Raw genomic sequence first — 9725 nt, 5'->3', positions numbered from 1 at the left:
TTTAAAAACAGGTAAAGAAGGAGCTAGATGTATGGCAGTACCTTAAAAGGTGGAAGACAAAAGATTTTTTTAAACTTATTTGACAACTTTTTTAATTTATTTGAAAGCTTTCCATACGTAGATATAAATAGGAAATTATTGTAGCTTGTAGAAACAGCACTTATAAACTCTGTATTTTGTGTTCGTTTTTCTACACTTTTCTATACAATACACATGGCCAAATTTCAGTGATGAAATCCTGTTTACTGATGGGTTCTTTGGAACTTATTTATTTTTTTAATACATTTATAACCCGCCTATCCAACCATATAGGCAAGGAACCATAAAACACTCATAAAATGCACAAACTGTACAAAAAAAAACCCTTACAAGCAGCCAAACCCCAGCAAGCCTCAATATCCACCCATCATAGTAACATAGTAGATGACGGCAGAAAAAAGACCTGCACGGTCCATCCAGTCTCCCTAACAAGATAAACTCATATGTGCTACTTTTTATTTGTACCTGTCCTCTTCAGGACACAGACCGTATAAGTCTGCTCAGCACTATCCCTGCCTCCCAACCACCAGCCCCGCCTCCCACCACCGGCTCTGGCACAGACCGTATAAGTCTGCCCAGCACTATCCCCGCCTCCCGACCACCAGCCCTGCCTCCCACCACCGGCTCTGCCACCCAATCTCGGCTAAGCTCCTGAGGATCTATTCCTTCTGAACAGGATTCCTTTATGTTTATCCCACGCATGTTTGAATTCCGTTACCGTTTTCATTTCCACCACCTCCCGAGGGAGGGATTTCCAAGCATCCACCACTCTGTGAAAAAATACTTCCTGACATTTTTCTTGAGTCTGCCCCCCTTCAATCTCATTTCATGTCCTCTCGTTCTACCGCCTTTGCATCTCCGGAAAAGGTTCGTTTGCAGATTAATACCTTTCAAATATTTGAACGTCTGTATCATATCACCTCTGTTTCTTCTTTCCTCCAGAGTATACATGTTTAGTTCAGCAAGTCTCTCCTCATACGTCTTGTAACGCAAATCCCATACCATTCTCGTAGCTTTTCTTTGCACCACTTCAATTCTTTTTACATCCTTAGAAAGATACGGCCTCCAAAACTGAACACAATACTCCAGGTGGGGCCTCACCAACGACTTATACAGGAGCATCAACAGCCCCTTTCTTCTGCTGGTCACACCTCTCTCTATACAGCCTAACAACCATAGGCACCCGGTATAAGAGGCTTGGCCAGGCTAAGCCTCCCCTGCTGTGCTCTGAGGGGTTTAAATTGTTGATTTACCTCCATCCTCACAGCAGGAGCTGCAGTGAAAGCCCACTAGCCTTGTGTAACCAGTTGTATAAATTGGTTTATGGTTTGTTTACCTTACTGCTGGGAGAGCAAGGGAGGGGGGGGGGGGGTGGCTGGAGGTGTCCTGTGTTGCCAGGGAGATATTTAACGAGGATGACTTCCTGACCTGCACTGAGAACAGATAGCAGCAGATACTGGGCCAGCATGATCAGAAAAAAAGTCACCGGACAACAAAGGTAGAAAAGATAATTTTATTTTCATTATAGTGTTTGGAATATGTCCATTTTGAGAATCAGGTGCTCAACATTAAAAGTTTATATTTATTTACTTATTTATGGCATTTTATCCCACATTAAACATGAATTAGGGTGTTTTGTGGCTCTTCATGAGAATTGTGATATTATGATCCCTTGTTTCATATTGTTGACGGTCTGCATTTTCCGTATGGGTGGTATATTGGTGTATTAGGTTCTGCCCAGTGTAATATTTATGGTACAGTAAAGTTCTGAGTGTGTTTTTGCACAAAGTTGTGCATAGTATTTTGCAGTTGAGCGATTGTGCTTAGAATATGCTTTGAGCAACCGCTTTATTCTTTGACATATGATACATATCTAATATCTAAATTTAATAAAAGGTATTGTGACTTTTATTTTTATTTATTTATTTTTTCTGTGTGTTATCAGACAATTATGGATTTAAGCTCCACACCTGGCCCCACCCCTAACCCCGCCCCCTTTAGCCTCCCCAAACAGTTGGGCCACCGACCGCCTATGCTAACAACCTTCTAGCTACGGCCACCGCCTTGTCACACTGTTTCGTTGCCTTCAAATCTTCAGATACTATCACCCCAAGATCCCTCTCCCTGTCCGCACCTATCAGACTCTCCCCGCCTAACACATACGTCTCCATCAGTCAAACACCTTACAAAACAATCAGGTCTTTAACAGCTTCTTAAATTAAGATGTAGATACAAGTTGGCACATGGACAGCAGCAAAGAATTCCAAAAATTGTTGTTGTACTCTGCCTTGAGAAATATAAACTCCCTAGTGGTGGAGCGGGTAATTATAATAAGTAAAGAAATAAATATATAGGAATGTCACAGTTTCAAATAGAGTTCCCAAATAAACTCCACGCAGCCAAGGGATTTGACAAGAACAAAAAATATTAAATATTTTATTAAATAGTAAAGTAAATAGAAACATTTGGATATGTTCCTAAATGTTGGTACCAATTGTTAAAGTTTGCTGGTATTAAATAAAAATAGTGCAAGGTGTTAAATACTTGGTGACAAGTTACAAAGGCAATAAGATGTTCAAAACTACAATTACAGTTATCAAAACCCCGACCTCACTTCTGCAATAACATGAAACATCCCAAACATGTACACCACCCCAATTATTGTACTCAGATCTGATATATACATTTTTTTTTTTTCAATTTGTGTGCACACAATAATGTTACCGGTGTACCAAATCTTTGCTAGCGTCGCTGCTCTCTTGCGTTGGGTACCTTGGTCTTCTCTACATCCACGTCTCCTCGGCGAGGTCAGCTCACCGGCTCAGGAACTCCAGGATACCTACTTCTCTGACTCAAAGAACTAAAAATAATGAAAATCCTGACTCCCTGTGCTCGCTGTGTGTGCTAACCTCAATCAGTATTTTCTTTGGCAAGGGACCTTGTGGGCTAACTAAACTCAAATAAAAAGATAAGCAAGGGAAATTCCTATCTACCCCTCCCAAAACATGACCCCTTTTCATTTTGGTATACACCCACCCTCTACTCACACTGATGGACTGCTAAACTAAACCTTCTAAAGCCAGGCCCTTAACTACAGGCATTCACAGGGCTCGAGGCTTAGGCTGGGCAGCTCCTTCCCCAGGGCAGGCTCGCTTAGGTGTAGACACTCGAACCAGCAGGCTTCTGTGCTGGATCCTTCCTTAGGCAGACACTCACGCTGGCAGACACTCTAAAAAAAAGTTCCTTTGGAGTCTGGGCACTCAGTGCGAGGGGGGGTGTCTCTCTCTTTGTGGGGCTTCTTCCCTTTCTGGATAGGCCTCTTCATTACAGGACAGGCAGGTACACGGCCGGCTTTCTCCTCTATGGACAGGCAAGCACACACACATGGAGGGATGCACTGGGTGGACTTCTCTGGGATTCAGGGCCCTTACCACGCTACTCTCTATTCAGCTCTGCACTGCTCCCAACACGCTTCAGCTCCCCAGTGTGGTCCCTCTTCCTCCTCTGCTTCTCTCTCTGCCTGGCCTCTGTGGCTACTGCTACAGCTCCTCTTCTTGACCCCAGCTCGCCTGTTCACCTGCAGCTCGGCTCCTCTTTTGTCCCTGCTCGCTCCAGACCCCCTTCTCCTCCTCCTCTGTTCCTGTCTGCTTTAGTGTCCGGCCCCTTACAGGACTCACCAGTTCTCTCTCTTCATCTGGGGCTCGTCAGTGGGTCCTTCTCTTCTAGCCAGCAGCACGCTCCTGTTTGGGCTTGATCTTCTCCTCCAGCCTGCAGCTGCCTCTTCTTACCTGAGCTTGCCCTTCTCTGCCCCTGCTTGTAGCATACTCCTACCTGGATCTGATCTTCTCCTCTCAGAGCATGCTTGCAGTCATCTCTCTTTGTCTGGGCTTCCCAGGATACCTACTACTACTACTACAAATCATTTCTATAGCACTACCAGTAGTACGCAGCGCTTCACAATTTAACATGAAGAAAAGACAGTCCCTGCTCAAAATAGCTTACAATTTAAATCAGGACAGACAGACAGGACAAATAAGGGATAAGGTTAAGACAGACAGAAGGACACATGGGGAAAGGGACTATTGAAGAGAGGAAGACAAGATAAAGGTTACAAGCAAGTGACAAGTTAGGAGTCAAAAGCAGCATCAAACAGGTAGGCCAGGGATGGAGCTTGACGTAATGCCTGTAGGAGATGTACCTTGAGACAGCAAGTGACGCGAAACATGAGTTCATGTCTGATATAAATAACAACTGTGAAAAAAACAGTAAGATAAAAGTATTGAAGAACTGAAGATTTTTGCAAGTTAAGTAATTTTATTATGGACTTTGAATTAGGAAATCTTTAGAAAATTGATGGGTAAAATTTAAAGAAAAATTAAAAAAATATTGGATCAATGACGAACACATGCCCACCATAAGAAAGTGCCTGGCTCACGTATATAGCCTCAATGGTGGTGACATGAAGATCTGATAGATCCATTACACTACTCCCTAAAACATTTGTTGGTTGAGTTTAAATAAGAGTGGATAGGAGCTGGGTGTTATAGGATTGTGTATATATGATACCTCCTCCTTTGAGAAAAGATTGATACCGAAAATAGTGGCTAGATCAAAAATTTGAAGCCACTTTTAGCCTGTTTCGTCTTCCCCACAGCCGTCATCTAGTACACTCAAAACAAAGCAACAAGCAAACAAACCTTGCTATGCTATGAGCCGCTGCATGCAGATCCTCCTTGTCCTCCTTTGTTGGTAGCATTTTTTATTTCTTCCAGCTTATATTTTCAAACATGCATTGCTGGCTTGTGCCGCATACGGATGTACACAGAGAAGTATTGGTATCATCGGTTAGAGTACTACTAATTTGTTCTTCACATTAAAGGGCAGACTTTTAAATGCCCAGCTGGGTATATGTGGTAATAATCTCATCTTTGTTAAATGTTTGACATATCCATGTACTTGCTCCCATGATATAACCGAATTCTATTATTCTGTCTTACTGTATTTTTAAATGTAAGCCACATTGAACCTGAGTTTGCATGAGATAATGTGGGACAAAAAAATGTACAACAAATATATCCTTTATCCTCCACCTTTTAAGACACTGCCTATCCAGCTGGATTGTGATGGCACAATGAAAGCAAGTTTGGTCCAGTGAAGACTAACTCAAAATAAGTTATAACCTGTTTCTTAGCTGGGCCTGGTATTGAAAATGCAACCCTATCATGCCTCTGTGGTTATGTACATAAGTAATGCCATACTGGGAAAAGACCAAAGGCCCATCGAGCCCAGCATCCTGTCCCCGACAGCAGCCAATCAAGGTCAAGGGATTGGAGTGGAGGAATGGCCTAGTGGTTAGGGTGGTGGACTTTGGTCCTGGGGAACTGAGGAACTGAGTTCAATTCCCACTTCAGGCACAGGCAGCTCCTTGTGACTCTGGGCAAGTCACTTAACCCTCCATTGCCCCATGTAAGCTGCATTGAGCCTGCCATGCGTGGGAAAGCGTGGGGTACAAATGTAACAAACAAAAAAAAAAAGGGCACCTGGCAAGCTTCCCAAACATACAAACATTCCATACATGTTATTCCCGAAATTGTGGATTTTTCCCAAGTCCATTTAGTAGCGGTCTATGGACTTGTCCTTTAGGAAACCGTCCAAACCCTTTTTAAACTCTGCCAAGCTAACCGCCTTCACCACGTTCTCCGGCAATGAATTCCAGAGTTTAATTATGCATTGGGTGAAGAAATATTTTCTCCGATTTGTTTTAAATTTACTACACTGTAGTTTCATCGCATGCCCCCTAGTCCTAGTATTTTTGGAAAGCATGAACAGACGTTTCACATCCACCTGTTCCACTCTACTCATTATTTTATATACCTCTATCATGTCTCCCCTCAGTCATCTCTTCTCCAAGCTGAAAAGCCCTAGCCTCCTTAGTCTTTCTTCATAGGAAAGTCGTCTCATCTCCGCTATCATTTTCGTCGCCCTTCGCTGCACCTTTTCCAATTCTACTATATCTTTCTTGACATGCGGCGACCAGAATTGAACACAGTACTCAAGGTGCGGTCGCATCATGGAGCGATACAACAGCATTATAACATCCTCACACCTGTTTTCCATACCTTTCCTAATAATACCCAACATTCTATTCACTTTCCTAGCCGCAGCAGCACACTGAGCAGAAGGTTTCAGTGTATTATCAACGACACCCAGATCTCTTTCTTGGTCCTTAACTCCTAACGCGGAACCTTGCATGACGTAGCTATAATTCGGGTTCTTTTTTCCCACATGCATCACCTTGCACTTGCTCACATTAAACGTCATCTGCCACTTAGCCGCCCAGTCTCGTAAGGTCCTTCTGTAATTTTTCACAATCCTCTCACGAGTTAATGACTTTGAATAACTTTGTGTCATCAGCAAATTTAATTATTATTATTAGTAGTAGTAGCAGCATTTGTATCCCACATTTTCCCACCAATTTGCAGGCTCAATGTGGCTTACATTTGCCGTAATGGCAGTTGCCATTTCCGGGTAACAGAATTACAAATGGTGTTACGTTAAGGTGCATACATACATGGTAACATACATGGTACATAGCATATATGGAACTAATCATGGTATATTATATATATATATATATATATATATATATATATATATATACCAGGTGCATACATACATAGTAAAGAAGAATACATGAGGTATAGCATGAAGGTTACGTTGGTTGAACATACATTTGGTCATCGACTATAGGGAGACTCTATTCGACATAAGGTTTAAAATGGTAGTGCTTGATCATTAATGGTAAGAAGGTTAATCAGTCTTGTGATGAGATTTTGGTTTAGCATAGATCGTGTATAGTGTTATTATTCAGAATTTAAGATAAATGTTTATGGTATGCCTTCTTGAATAGATCTGTTTTCAGTAGTCTTCGGAAGATGGTTAGGTCTTGCGTTGTTTTTATGGTCTTCGGTAGTGCGTTCCATAGTTGCGTGCACATGTATGAGAAACTGGTCGCGTATGTGGATTTATATTTTAGCCCTTTACAGGTAGGATAGTGGAAATTGAGGAATGTGTGTGATGATATTTTTGCGTTCCTAATAGGTAGGTCTATAAGGTCTGACATGTAGGTTGGGGCTTCCACGTAAATGATTTTGTGGACCAGGGTGCAAACCTTGAACGTAATTCGTTCTTTTAATGGGAGCCAGTGTAGTTTTTCTCTTAGGGGTTTGGCGCTTTCGTATTTCGCTTTCCCAAATATGAGTCTGGCTGCTGTGTTTTGAGCGGTTTGAAGTTTCTTAATGATTTGTTCTTTGCATCCGGCATAGATGGCATTGCAGTAGTCTAGATGACTTAGCAACATTGATTGTACTAGGCTGCGGAATACTTCCCTTGGGAAAAATGGTTTGACTCTTTTAAGTTTCCACATTGAGTAGAGCATTTTCTTTACTATGTTTTTCGCATGGTCTTCGAGTGTGAGATTTCGGTCAATTGTGACTCCCAGAATTTTCAAGCTGTCTGAGACCGGAAGGGTGTAATCTGAGGCGTTTATGGTATTGGGTTTGTTTGTGTTGTATTGTGAGGATAAGATGAGACATTGTGTTTTTTGTGCGTTTAGCTTTAGTTGGAATGCGTCCACCCATGAGTTCATTATTTGGAAGCTGTGTGTGATTTCATTTGTAAATTCGGTTATGTCTTTTTTAAACGGGATGTATATCATGACATCGTCTGCATAGATGTATGGGTTGAGTCCTTGGCTGGCTAGCAATTTGGCTAAAGGTGTCATCATTAAGTTAAAAAGGGTTGGTGAGAGCAGTGATCCTTGTGGTACTCCATATTCAGGTTTCCATGGTGTTGACATTTTTGAGTTTGAAATCAGCTGATTCTTGTTGTTAAGAAGCCTTTGAACCATTTTAGTACGTTTCCTCCAATCCCGAAGTAATCTAGGATGTTTGGGAGTATTTGGTGACTGACCATGTCGAATGCGCTGGACATATCAAATTGTAGGAGTAGCACGTTGTTTCCAGTTGCAATTAGTTGTTTGAATTTGGTTATGAGGGTGGTTAGCATTGTTTCAGTACTATGGTTGGATCCGAATCCTTACTGTGATTTGTGTAGTATCGTGAATTTGTTTAGGTAGTTGGTAAGTTGATTGGTTACCATACTTTCCATTAGTTTTATTATCAGGGGGATGGATGCTACTGGTCGATAGTTGGTTGTGTCATTTAATTTTTTCTTTAAGTCTTTAGGTATGGGTGTAAGTAGTATATTTCCATTGTCCTTGGGGAAGAATCCGTGCTGTAGCATGTAGTTCAGGTGTGACATAAGGTCTGTTATGAAGCATTTGGGGGCGGACCTTATTAGGCTACTTGGGCAAATATCCACTTTGGAATGGGTTTTGGAGAATTTGTTGAGTGCTTGAATGATCGTATCTTCAGTCAGTCGATTGAAATCATTCCAGGTTCGATCTGCTGGGTATTCACTGGGAGTGGGATCCAGGCAGTCCATGAATTTTTTGTGATTAGTGGTATTGAGTGGTATTGTGGATTGAAGTTTTATAATTTTCTCGTTGAAGTATTTGGCAAGTTGGTCTGCCAATGAGGTGTCTGTACTGGCTGTGGTAACCGGTGTGGTGTTTATTAGTTTATGCACGAGTTGGTAGAGTTTGTGTACATCTTTGTAGTCTGGTCCTATTTTGGTTTTGTAGTATGCTCTTTTGGTTTGTCTTATTGTATATTTGTATTTTCTTTGCGTTTGTTTCCAAGCTTTGATTGTGTGTTCATTTTTCATTTTTTGCCATGCGCGTTCTAGTCTCCTAACTTGTGTTTTTAGATTTTTCAGTTCATCGTTGAACCAAGGTATTGAACTGTGTCTTCGTGTGGTTCTTGTTTGTAGCGGTGCAATTTCGTCTGATATGCTCCTGCATCTGTCGTCCCAATTTTGGAGGTATTGTTTGGAGTCCTTCTATGCTAACCATTCATTTTTGTAGATCTGTTGCCAGAATGTAACAGTATCAATCTGTCATCTAGTGGTGTAGGTTGTGCATTCTTGTTTGGTGTGCGTGTCTTTTTTCCGCCATTGTAGGGTTACGTTTAGTTTATGGTGGTCTGACCATGGTATAGCCGTCCATTTTGTATCTGTAAGTATAAGGTTTGATTCTAAGGATAGTTTGTATGTAATGAGGTCAATTGTGTGTTCTTTGACATGTGTAGCTTGCATATTAGGGAAGCTAAGGTCCCAAAGTTGTAGGAAGTCTTTGCAATCACGTACATTGGTTGCATTAGGGTCTTCCAAGTGTAGGTTTATGTCCCCTATTATGAGTAAGTTAGAGTTGGATACACATGTATTCGATATAAAATCCATAAAGTTTGACTGGCATTCTTGCCAATTTCCTGGCGGTCTATAAAACAGGACCACGCTTAGATGATCGAGCAGGGTAGCACCATGGATTCTAACTGAGGCGATTTTGAGTTTTGGTGTTATAGACTCAGCAGTTGTTGTTACGGTGAAGTGGGATTTATAGATTAGTGCTATTCCATCTCCTCTTTTTTCTTTCCTTGTCCAGTGTGTGATTTTGTAGCCCGGAGGGCAAAGTTCTAGGATTATGGGGTCCTTGTGATCGTGGATCCATCTTTCGCTGATGAGTACTAGGTCTAGATTATCTGCCGTCATCCAGTCAGTTATTGTTA

This window comes from Microcaecilia unicolor, chromosome 1 (genome assembly GCF_901765095.1).
Source record: "Microcaecilia unicolor chromosome 1, aMicUni1.1, whole genome shotgun sequence".
NCBI classification, from domain to species: Eukaryota; Metazoa; Chordata; class Amphibia; order Gymnophiona; family Siphonopidae; genus Microcaecilia; species Microcaecilia unicolor.
Note: the sequence above shows the minus strand (reverse complement) of the source record.